We start from the raw sequence: 10,709 nt of genomic DNA, 5'->3' as shown, positions 1-10,709 counted from the left end.
AATAGGTGGGAAGGGAAGTGGTGAGGATGACACACAGAGTCTACAGATCGATATAGACAGGTTAGGGGAGTGGGCAAAAACTTGGCAGATGGAGTATAATGTGGGACTTTGGTAGGAAGAATAAAGGAGCTGAAAATTATCTCAGTGGAGAAAGACTGCAGAAAGCAGCAGCACTGAGGGATTTAGGGGTTCCCTATATAAATCATAAAAAGCTGGTATGCAAGTTCAAGTAATAGGGAAGACAAATGGAATGTTGGCTTCATTTCAAAGGGAATGGAGTATAAAAATCGGGAAGTCTTCCTAAAACTATACAAGGACCACACCTGGAATACTGTGAACAGTTTTGGTCCCATTATCTAGGGACAGGTTTAGCATAGTGGGCTAAACAGCTGGCTTGTAATACAGAACGAGGCCAGTAGCGCGGGTTCAATTCCCGTACCAGCCTCCCCGAACAGGCACCGGAATGTGGCGACTAGGGGCTTTTCACAGTAACTTCATTGAAGCCTACTTGTGACAATAAGCGATAATTATTATTATTATTAATAAGGAAAGATTTATTGGCATTGGAGGCCGTCCGGAGAAGGTTCACTCGGTTGATCCCGGATATGGAGGAACTTTCTTATGAGGTTGGGCCTGTGCTCATTGGAGTTTAGAAGGAGAGGTGACCTTATTAATACATTGGATTTTCAGGCAGCTTGACAGCATAGATGCTGAGAGGTTGTTTCCCCTTGTGGGAGAGTCCAGGACCAGAGGGCAGAATCTCAGAATAAGGGGTTGCCTATTTAAGACATATATGAGGAGGAATTTCTTCTCTCAGAGGGGAGTGAATCTGTGGAATTCTTTACCGCAGAGAGCTGTAGATGCCGGGTCGTTAAGTACGTTCAAGGCTGACTTCCGGTTGTGGCTATGCGGAGCTAAGTTGCACATTCGGCAGCTCCTGCTACAAAACGGACTTTCGGGGCTCCCTTTAATGAAATGAAAAATGAAAATCGTTTATTGTCACGAGTAGTCTTCAAATTAAGTTACTGTGAAAAGCCCCTAGTCGCCACATTCCGGCACCTGGTACGAGAATTGAACCGTGCTGCTGGCCTGCCTTGGTCTGCTTTAAAAGCCAGCAATTTAGCCCAGTGTGCTAAACCAGCCCCTGGGATCAGGCCCCCCCCAACAGTACTTTTGCGATGATTCCCAGTGTGATTCCCACTGTCCCAGAAGGGGACAGCAATATTCCCCCAGCACTGTATGGATTGGACCAGGGATGGCGCGGTGAAAAAAGTGGAATTGGAGCAGAGAAAGGAAGACCAAGACAGCGGCGGGTAGAGAGCAGACAGCGTCGGCGCAGTGGTCACAGGAGCAGCAGGAGTTTCTCCAGTGCTGCTTACGGAGCTGAAGGCAGAGCTGCTGGAGCCAATGAAGGCGTCAATTGACAAACTGCTGGAGACCCAGGCGGCTCAAGGGGCGGCAATCCGGGAGGTCCGGCAAAAGGTCTCGGAGAATGAGGACGAGATCTTGGGCCTGGCGGTGAAGGTGGAGATGCACGAGGCGCTCCATATGAAATGGCAGGCGAAGTTCGAGGACATGGAGAACCGGTCGAGAAGAAAGAATCTGTGGATTCTGGGTCTCCCGGAGGGGCTGGAAGGATCAGATGTGGGTGCCTACGTGGTCACCATGTTGAATACGCTGATGGGCGCGGGGGCCTTCCAGGGGCCCCTGGAGCTGGAGGGGGCTGTAGCCACCTGGGGTTGGCCACTTCCCGATTCCAAAATGGAGGCCGGAAAGAATGCAGGGAAAATTGGCCAGGCACAGGAGAACAAGCAGGTGCAAGGTTTCCTGTGTATTAAGACTTGCAGAACCCAGACAGAACCGAAACCAGTAGCCATCTACATACTAATGCGCAATCCCCAGAAACAATTAGAAACATTAAAGCAATTGGGACCAAACCAGACTCCCCGGCGCCAGTGGGAGCCAGGACAAAGGCAGGCCAACGGACACATAGGAACCGCCCAGCGATCAGGGAACAGCTCCAGTATTGGAGAAATCGATTGAAACGATTGGGACATGGTCCAATTAATTGGGACCAAGTCCGGGTCCGCCCAAAAGGGCGCGAAACCCCTGGGGACTATAAAGGAGAGTCCCCAAGTTCAGTTCGCTCTCTTGGCAGCTCTAAAATAACTCTTGACCGTGACTCTCAACAAGGAGAGACCTGGCTAGCAGCTGCACCAACAATTAAGTCTCCAGTCAACGCACGCAACGAGATAGGCGCTCCTAGCTACTATTCCATACCAGCTTGAAGCCAGCAGATTCAGAACCGGACAAAGGCCATAGTTCCTCTGACCTGGTGGGCCATTTGAAAGCTAAGTATAGGCCTTTAGTTGTAGTGATAGTCTAGTAAGTAGAGTTTTATGCATGAGTAGTGATTGACTGTGTATATAATAAATGTGTTTTGATTTGAAACTTACTAACTGGTGTATTGAGATATTGATCAGCACTTGGCTTTGAACCTCGTGGTGGTATCAGAAAGATACCTGGCGACTCTAGAGCAAAGGTTATTAAAACAGAGCAATTAAGTAAAAGCACACCGAGCAACAGGGCCCATCGTGTGCTGGCGAGGAGGCCCAAGCCCAGTGAGCCGCCGCGGGCGGTGCTGGTGCGGTTCCACCGGTTCGCGGACAGAGAACGTGTGTCAAGGTGGGCCAAGAAAGAGCGGAGCAGCAGGTGGGAGAACGCAGAGGTCCAGATTTATCAGGACTGGAGCGCGGAGGTGGCTAAAAAGCGGGCCGGGTACAATCGGGCTAAGGCGGTGCTGCACCAGAGAGAGGTGAAGATCGGCATGTTGCAGCCGGCGCGACTGTGGGTCACCTACAGGGACCGTCACCATTATTTTGAGACGCCGGAGGAGGCGTGGACCTTTATTCAGGCCGAATTGGATTGAGGGCCTGGAATGAGGGGACGCTGAGGGGGGATGGTTGGGACTGTTGTGTTGTGCTTTGGGGGGATTTTGTGGTTAGGTTGGGCAATGTTTCTTCTCTGTCTGTCGGGTGGGTTCATGGGGGGGGGGGGGGGGTGGCGATTCATTTGGGGGTGGATGCTAAAAATTTGGGGGGGGGTGGCGATTCTGGCGGGGAAGTGGGTGTCGTTTTGAGGCATTGAGCATCGTGGCAGACAATGGAGGTAGATATGTGATGGTGAGTGGTAAGCTACAGGGGGTGCGGGTGGTCTTGGTAAATGTATACGCCCCGAATTGGGACGATGCGGTGTTCACGCGGCGCATGTTGGGCCCAGAGACAGGGGGCTTAATAATGGGGGGGGGGCACTTCAACACGGTGCTGGATCTGGCACTGGATCGCTCTAGGTTTAGGACGGGCAGGAGGCCGGCGGTGGCCAAGGTGCTGAGAGGGTTTATGAACCAGATGGGAGGAGTGGATCCGTGGAGGTTTGCGAGGCCGGGGGGCCAGGGAATTCTCATTCTTCTCCCATGTTCATAAGGCCTATTCTCGGATTGACTTTTTTGTAATGAGCAGGGCGCTGATTCCGAGGGTGGAGCACACGGAGTATTCGGCGATAGCCATCTCTGACCATGCCCCACATTGGGTAGACCTTGAGCTGGGGGAGGAGAGGGACCAGTGCCTGCTGTGGCGCTTGGAGGTGGGGTTGTTGGCGGACGAGGAGGTGAGCGGGCCGGTCCAGGGGTGTGTAGCGAGGTACCTGGAGGCCAATGATAACGGGGAGGTGCAGGTAGGGAGGTCTGGGAGGTGCTGAAGGCGGTAGTCAGGGGAGAGCTGATCTCCATCAGGGCACACAAAGAGGGGGAGGAGAGGAGAGAGGCTAGTGGGGAAGATGGTAAGGGTGGATAGGAGGTACTCAGAGGCCCCTGAGGAGGGATTACTTAAGGAGCGGGACAGAGTTTGACCTGTTGACCACCAGGAAGGCGGAGATGCAGTGGAGGAAGGCACAAGGGGCGGTGTACAAGTACGGAGAGAAGGCTAGCTGGATGCTGGCACACCAGCTTCGGAAGCGGGAGACAGCGAGGGAGATCAGGGGAGTGAGGGAGGGAGGAGGGAGCACGGTGCCAAGTGCGGTGGCTATTAATGGGGTCTTCGGGGACTTCTACGAGGGACTATATCGGTCTGAGCCTCCATCGGAGGAGGTGGGGGATAGGTCGCTTTCTGGACCGGCTAAGGTTTCCGAGGGTAGAGGAGGGGCAGGTGGCAGGGCTTGGGTTGGAGGAACTGGTCAAGGGACTAGGGAGTATGCAGCTGGGGAAGGCACCGGGGCCGGATGGGTTCCCGGTGGAATTCTATAGGAAGTACGTGGACCTGCTGGGCCTGCTGCTGGTTAGGACTTTCAACGAGGCAAGGGAGGGGGCACTGATTTCTCTAATTCTGAATCGGGACAAGGACCCCTTACAGTGTGGGTCGTATAGGCCGATTACACTCCTTAATGTGGATGTGAAACTGCTAGCAAAGATATTGGCCATGAGGATCGAGGACTGTGTTCCGGGGGTCATACATGAGGATCAGACGGGTTTTGTGAAAGGGAGGCAGTTGAATACCAACGTACGTAGGCTCCTGTATGTAATTATGATGCCGGCGGTGGAAGGGGAGGCAGAGATAGTGGCGGCTATGGACGCGGAGAAGGTCTTTGATAGGGTAGACTGGGGGTATCTGTGGGAGATGTTGAGGAGGTTTGGGTTTAGGGAGGGGTTCGTCAGCTGGGTGAGGCTGCTGTACGAGGCCCCGGTGGCAAGTGTGGCCACAAACAGGAGGAGGGACGTCCGGCTGCGGCTATGCGGAGCTACGTCGTACGTTCGGCAGCTCCCGCCAGGAACGGACTTTTGGGCTTTTTTTAGGGCCCCCAGCGGTACTTTTTCGATGTTTCCCGACGTGGGAAGGAGCCAGCAACATTTCTCCAGCAGCATATGGCCTGGACCAGGAGTGGGGCGAGTAAGAAAGTGGTTGCAGCGCCAAAGCAGAAGCGAGGGAAGAAGCACAAGATGGCGGTTGGCGGAGACCAGGAGGCAGTGGGCGCAGGAGCAGCAGGAGACTCTCCAGCGCTGCTTCAGGGAGCTTAAAGTGAAGGCTTCAATTGATAAGCTGCTGGAGACCCAGAAAGCCCAGGGGGTGGCGATCCGAGAGATCTGACAAAAGGCCTCCGAAAGAGAGGACGAGACCTTAGGCCTCGCGCTGAAGGTGGAGATGCACAAGGCGCTCCATAAAAAATGGCAGGAGAGGTTCGAGGAGATGGAGAACCAGTCGAGGCGGAAAAATCTGCAGATCCTGGGCTTTCCAGAAGGGCTGGAGGGGTCAGACAATCATGTGGCCATCATGTTAAATTCGCTGATGGGAGCTGGGTCCTTTGAAGGGCCCCTGGAGCTGGAGGGGGCCCATCGAATATTGGCAAGAAGACCCAAGCCGAATGAGCCACCATGGGCGGTGCTGGTGCGGTTCTACCGCGACCGGGAGTGTGTGCTCAGGTGGGCCAAGAAGGAGCGGAGCAGCAGGTGGGAGAACGCAGTGGTGCGGATCTACCAGGACTGGAGTGCGGAGGTGGCAAAGAAGAGGGCCGGGTACAATCGGACGAAGGCGGTGCTGCACAGGAAGGGAGTGAAGTTCGGCATGCTGCAGCCGGCGCGTCTGTGGGTCACCTACAAGGACCGGCACTTTTACTTTGAGTCCCCGGAGGAGGCGTGGGCCTTTGTGCAGGCCGAGAAGTTGGACTCAAACTGAGGGCTGGGTGCGGGGGTCTGTATGTAACTTATATTTTGAGGGGGGGGGTTCTCTGTTTAATGTTGGTTCTTTGTTGTTTTCAGGGCGGGTGGGGCAGTTTTCTGCTTGTTTGTTGGATGGGCTCGAGGAGGGGGGCAGACCTGCTGTGTGGGGGCTGATGGTGTGGAGGGGGGTTGGGGCCCCGCGAGGTGATCGGGCCGGGAAAGGGAGCTGCTGTAGAGGAGGTGGGGTCGGGCAGGTGAAAAGCGCAGGCTTTTTCCCCGCTTAAGAGCGGGAGGGGGAAGAGAAAAGCCTGCTGGTGGACACTGGGGAGGAGGGGAAGCCCCACGCTGGGAGATGTCGGAGAAGGGGCGGGAGTAGCTGGGGTCAGCTGACTTGTGGGAGTACAATGGAGGGAGCAACGCAGCGAGGGGGGGTCCTAGCTGGGGGAGGAGGGGGTGGGGGGAACCGGGGTTGCTGCTGGAATGCCCAAGAAGGAGCTGGAGTATGTGGAGGGGGTCGGGATGGGGGTCTGCCGCCGTGGGGAAAGGGCTGATCGGGGGGGCGCCGAGGAAGGGTAATGGCTAGTCGGCGGGGGAGGGGGGCAGGTAGCCTCCTGGTCCGGCTGATAACCTGGAATGTGAGGGGACTGAATGGGCCGGTCAAACGGGCCCGCGTGTTCGCGCACCTGAAGGGGCTGAAGGCGGATCTGGCAATGCTTCAGAAGATGCACCTGAAGGTGGTGGATCAGGTTAGATTGAGGAAGGGGTGGGTAGGCCAGGTGTTTCAATCGGGGCTGGATGCAAAAAATCGGGGCGTGGCGATCCTGGTGGGAAAGAGGGTGTCGCTTGAGGCGTCGAATGTGGTGGCAGACAGCGGCGGGAGGTATGTGATTGTGAGTGGCAAGCTGCAGGGGGAGCGGGTGGTACTGGTCAATGTATATGCCCCGAACTGGGACGATGCAGGTTTCATGTGGCGCATGTTGGGCCAGATTCCAGATTTGGAGGCGGGGGGGCCTGATAATGGGGGGGGGGGGGGGGGATTTCAATACGGTGCTGGATCCGCCACTGGATCGATCCAGATCCAGGACAGGGGGGCCTGCGGCGGCTACGGTGTTGAGGGTGTTTATGGACCAGATGGGAGGGGTGGATCCATGGAGGTTTGCGAGGCCGAGGGCCAGGGAACTTTCATACTTCTCCCTATTCCGGCATGCCTATTCCCGGATTGATTTTTTCGTTATGAGTAGGGCGCTGATTGCGAGGGTGGTTGATGCTGAGGATGCTGAGGGAGGAGAGGGACCAGCGCCCACTTTGGCGCTTGGAGGTGGGGCTGCTGGCGGACGAGGAGGTGGGCGGGAGGGTTCAAGGATGTATCGAGAGGTATCTGGAGGCCAATGACAATGGGGAGGTCCGGGTGGGGACGGTCTGGGAGGCGCTGAAGGCGGTGGTTAGGGGGGAGTTGATCTCCATTCGAGCCCACAGGGAGATAAGAGAGCAGAGAGAGGGAGAGACTGGTCGGGGAGAAGGTGAGGGTGGACAGGAGATCCGCGGAGGCTCCGGAGGAGGGATTGTTGCGGGAGCGGCGCAGCCTTCAGGCTGAGTTTGACTTGTTGACCACCAGAAAGGCGGAAGCTCAGTGGAGGAAGGCACAGGGAGCGGTATATGAATATGGGGAGAAGGCGAGCAGGATGCTGGCGCACCAGCTCCGTAAGCGGGATGCGGCCAGGGAGATTGGTGGCGTTAAGGATCGGGGAGGAAATGTGGTGCAAAGAGGGGTAGACATTAATGGGGTCTTCAGGGACTTTTATGAGGAACTGTATCGGTCCGAACCCCCAGCGGAGGCGGGGGGGATGGGGCGCTTCTTGGACCGGTTGAGATTCCCGAGGGTGGTGGAGGGGCTGGGGGCGCCAGTTGAGCTGGAGGAGCTGGTTAAAGGGATAGGGAAGATGCAGTCGGGGAAGACACCGGGGCCGGATGGGTTCCCGGTTGAATTTTATAAGATGTATGCAGACCTGTTGGCCCCCTGTTGGTTAGGACCTTTAACGAGGCAAGGGAAGGGGGGGGCTTTGCCCCCGACGATGTCTCGGGCGCTGATTTCCTTGATCCTTAAACGGGACAAGGATCCCCTGCAGTGTGGGTCATACAGGCCGATCTCACTCTTAAATGTAGACGCCAAGCTGTTGCCGAAGATCTTAGCCACGAGGATAGAGGACTGTGTGCCGCAGGTTATCCACGAGGATCAAACGGGTTTCATGAAGGGGAGGCAGTTGAACACTAACATACGGAGGCTCTTGAATGTTATAATGATGCCGGCGGTAGAAGTGGAGGCGGAGATAGTGGTGGCGTTGGATGCGGAAAAGGTCTTTGATCGGGTTGAGTGGGGGTACTTGTGGGAGGTGCTGGAAAGGTTTGGGTTTGGGGGGGGGTTTGTCAGTTGGGTGAGGCTGTTATATGAGGCCCCGATGCTGAGCGTGGCCACAAATAGGAGGAGTTCGGAGTATTTTCGGTTATACCGAGGGACGAGGCAGGGGTGTCCCTTGACCCCCCTGCTTTTTGCGCTGGCAATTGAACCCCTGGCCATGGTGCTGAGGGAGTCGAGGAACTGGATGGGGCTGGTACGAGGTGGGGAGGAACACCGAGTGTCGCTCTATGCGGATGACCTATTGTTGTATGTGGCGGACCCGGTGGGGCGAATGCCGGAGGTGATGGGGATTCTCAAGGAATTTGGGGAATTCTCAGGGTACAAGCTCAACTTGGGGAAGAGCGAGCTGTTCGTTGTACACCCGGGGGACCAGGAGGGGGGATTAGTAGGCTCCCACTAAAAAGGGCGGAGAGGAGCTTCAGGCACTTGGGGGTCCAGGTGGCCAGGAGCTGGGGGGCCTTGCATAAGCTTAACCTCACGAGGCTGGTGGAGCAAATGGAGGAGGAGTTTAAGAGGTGGGACGTGCTGCCGCTGTCTCTGGCGGGTAGGGTGCAGTCAGTCAAGATGACGGTGCTCCCGAGGTTTCTGTTCCTGTTCCAGTTCCTCCCCATCCTTATCCCGAAGGCCTTTTTCAGGCGGGTTAACAGGAGCATTACGGGGTTTGTATGGGTACACGGGACCCCGAGGGTGAGAAGTGTGTTCCTGGAGCGGGGCAGGGATAGGGGGGGACTGGCGTTGCCCAACTTCTGTGGGTACTATTGGGCTGCCAACGCAGCGATGGTGCGTAAGTGGGTGATGGACGGGGAGGGGGCAGCATGGAAGAGGATGGAGATGGCGTCCTGTGTGGGCACGAGCCTGGAGACGCTGGTAACGGCGCCGCTGCTGTTCCCTCCAACGAGGTATACCACGAGCCTGGTGGTGGCGGCTACCCTCAAAATTTGGGGGCAATGGAGACGGCACAGGGGGGAGGTGGGGGCCTCGATGGGGGCCCCGATACGGGGCAACCACCGATTTGTCCCGGGAGAATTGATGGCGGGTTCCTGAGTTGGCACAGGGCAGGTGTCAGGAGGTTGAGGGACCTGTTCGTAGACGGGAAGTTTGCGAGCCTGGGTGAGCTGAAAGGGAAGTTCGGGCTCACCCCGGGAAACACCTTTAGGTAAATGCAGGTAAGGGCGTTTGTCAGGCGGCGGAGTTCCCTCTGTTGCCGCCGTGTGGGGTCCAGGACAGGGTGCTCTCGGGGGTGTGGGTTGGAGAGGGGAGGATCTCGGCAACGTACCAAGTGATGCAGGAGGAATATTTGGGGTGTCAGATGAGTCGGGAGTGCAGGAGGCGAAAGAGGCCAGTATTCTGCCCTTTGAGTCCCTGGTAGTCTGGCGAAGGATTCTGCTTCAGTGGAAGGATGCGAGGAATCCTGCATTAACAACATGGTGGGGTTTATTAAATTGGAGAGGGCGAAATTTGCCTTAAGGGGATCTGTGCTGTGCAGGGGTTCTTCAGGCGGTGGCAGGGGTTCTTCAGGCGGTGGCAGGGGTTCTTCAGGCGGTGGCAGGGGTTCTTCAGGCGGTGGCAGGGGTTCCTGACAGAGCGTTAGGAGATGGTCAGCAGTAGCAGCAACCGGGGGGGAGGGGTGGGAGGGGGCACGTTCGTGTTTGGTTGGGGATTTACTATTGTTTACTGGTTAACTGTTTATTTATGCACTTTTGTTCTGTTTGTTTTATTATTTGTGTAAAGAGGCCCGGGGGGGGGAGGGGGGGGGGGGGGGGGGGTTCTATTTTTCCTTTCTGTTATTTATAATGTGTGAACATTTTGAATAAAAATTATTTTAAAAAAGTATGTTCAAGGCTGAGAGAGACACATTTTCAACCAGTCAGGGAATCAAGGGATATGGGGATAAGGCGGGAAAGTGGTGTTGTGGATAATCACATGAGATCAGTCATGATCTCATTGAGTGACAGAGCAGAATAGATGGGCAGAATGGCCTAATTCTGCTCCTACGACTTATAGTCAGTGAGGGGTGTGGGATAGATCAACGTGTTTTGGTGACGGTGTAAAGTACAGCAGTGTAGTGGTTATTTTATTCAATCAGCAATTCAGAAGTATCAGTTGAAATCCCATCATGCCAGTTGTACAATTATTCAGTTTATGAAATTAATCTGGAATTAAAAAGCCAGGCACCATGATAGTGATCAGTGAGTTCGCGTTCTAGAGTTTACTTTCGAGAGTCGAGGACTGAGCAAGATAGGATGATAAAGATTTGGGTGTTAATGGGATGCTTCAAGAGACCTGGGGGAGTACAGGGAGGGCCCGTGATGGGATTTGGGGGATGTCTTTCGATGAGAAGTTAGGGGACCAGAAGTTTGGGCTCCAATTAAGATCTGAACATCCTTTTTAGCTCGTAAAATCACAAGCCACATGGATTTTTCTTGTCTGGCTGATCTTTTCTGAAACAAAAACAACAGTGTTGATCAAATGATATGTTAGCCATACACTTCAGTTAATGTTACAATCTTTGCACATAAAATGAAGATGAAAGGCAATGATTTAAATTGGTGTTACCACAGCAGTAAGCCCCTCATTACCAGTCGG

This window comes from Scyliorhinus canicula, chromosome 26 (assembly GCF_902713615.1).
Source record: "Scyliorhinus canicula chromosome 26, sScyCan1.1, whole genome shotgun sequence".
Classification (NCBI taxonomy): domain Eukaryota; kingdom Metazoa; phylum Chordata; class Chondrichthyes; order Carcharhiniformes; family Scyliorhinidae; genus Scyliorhinus; species Scyliorhinus canicula.
The sequence above is the reverse complement of the archived record's forward strand: the minus strand, read 5'-3'. Positions refer to the sequence as shown.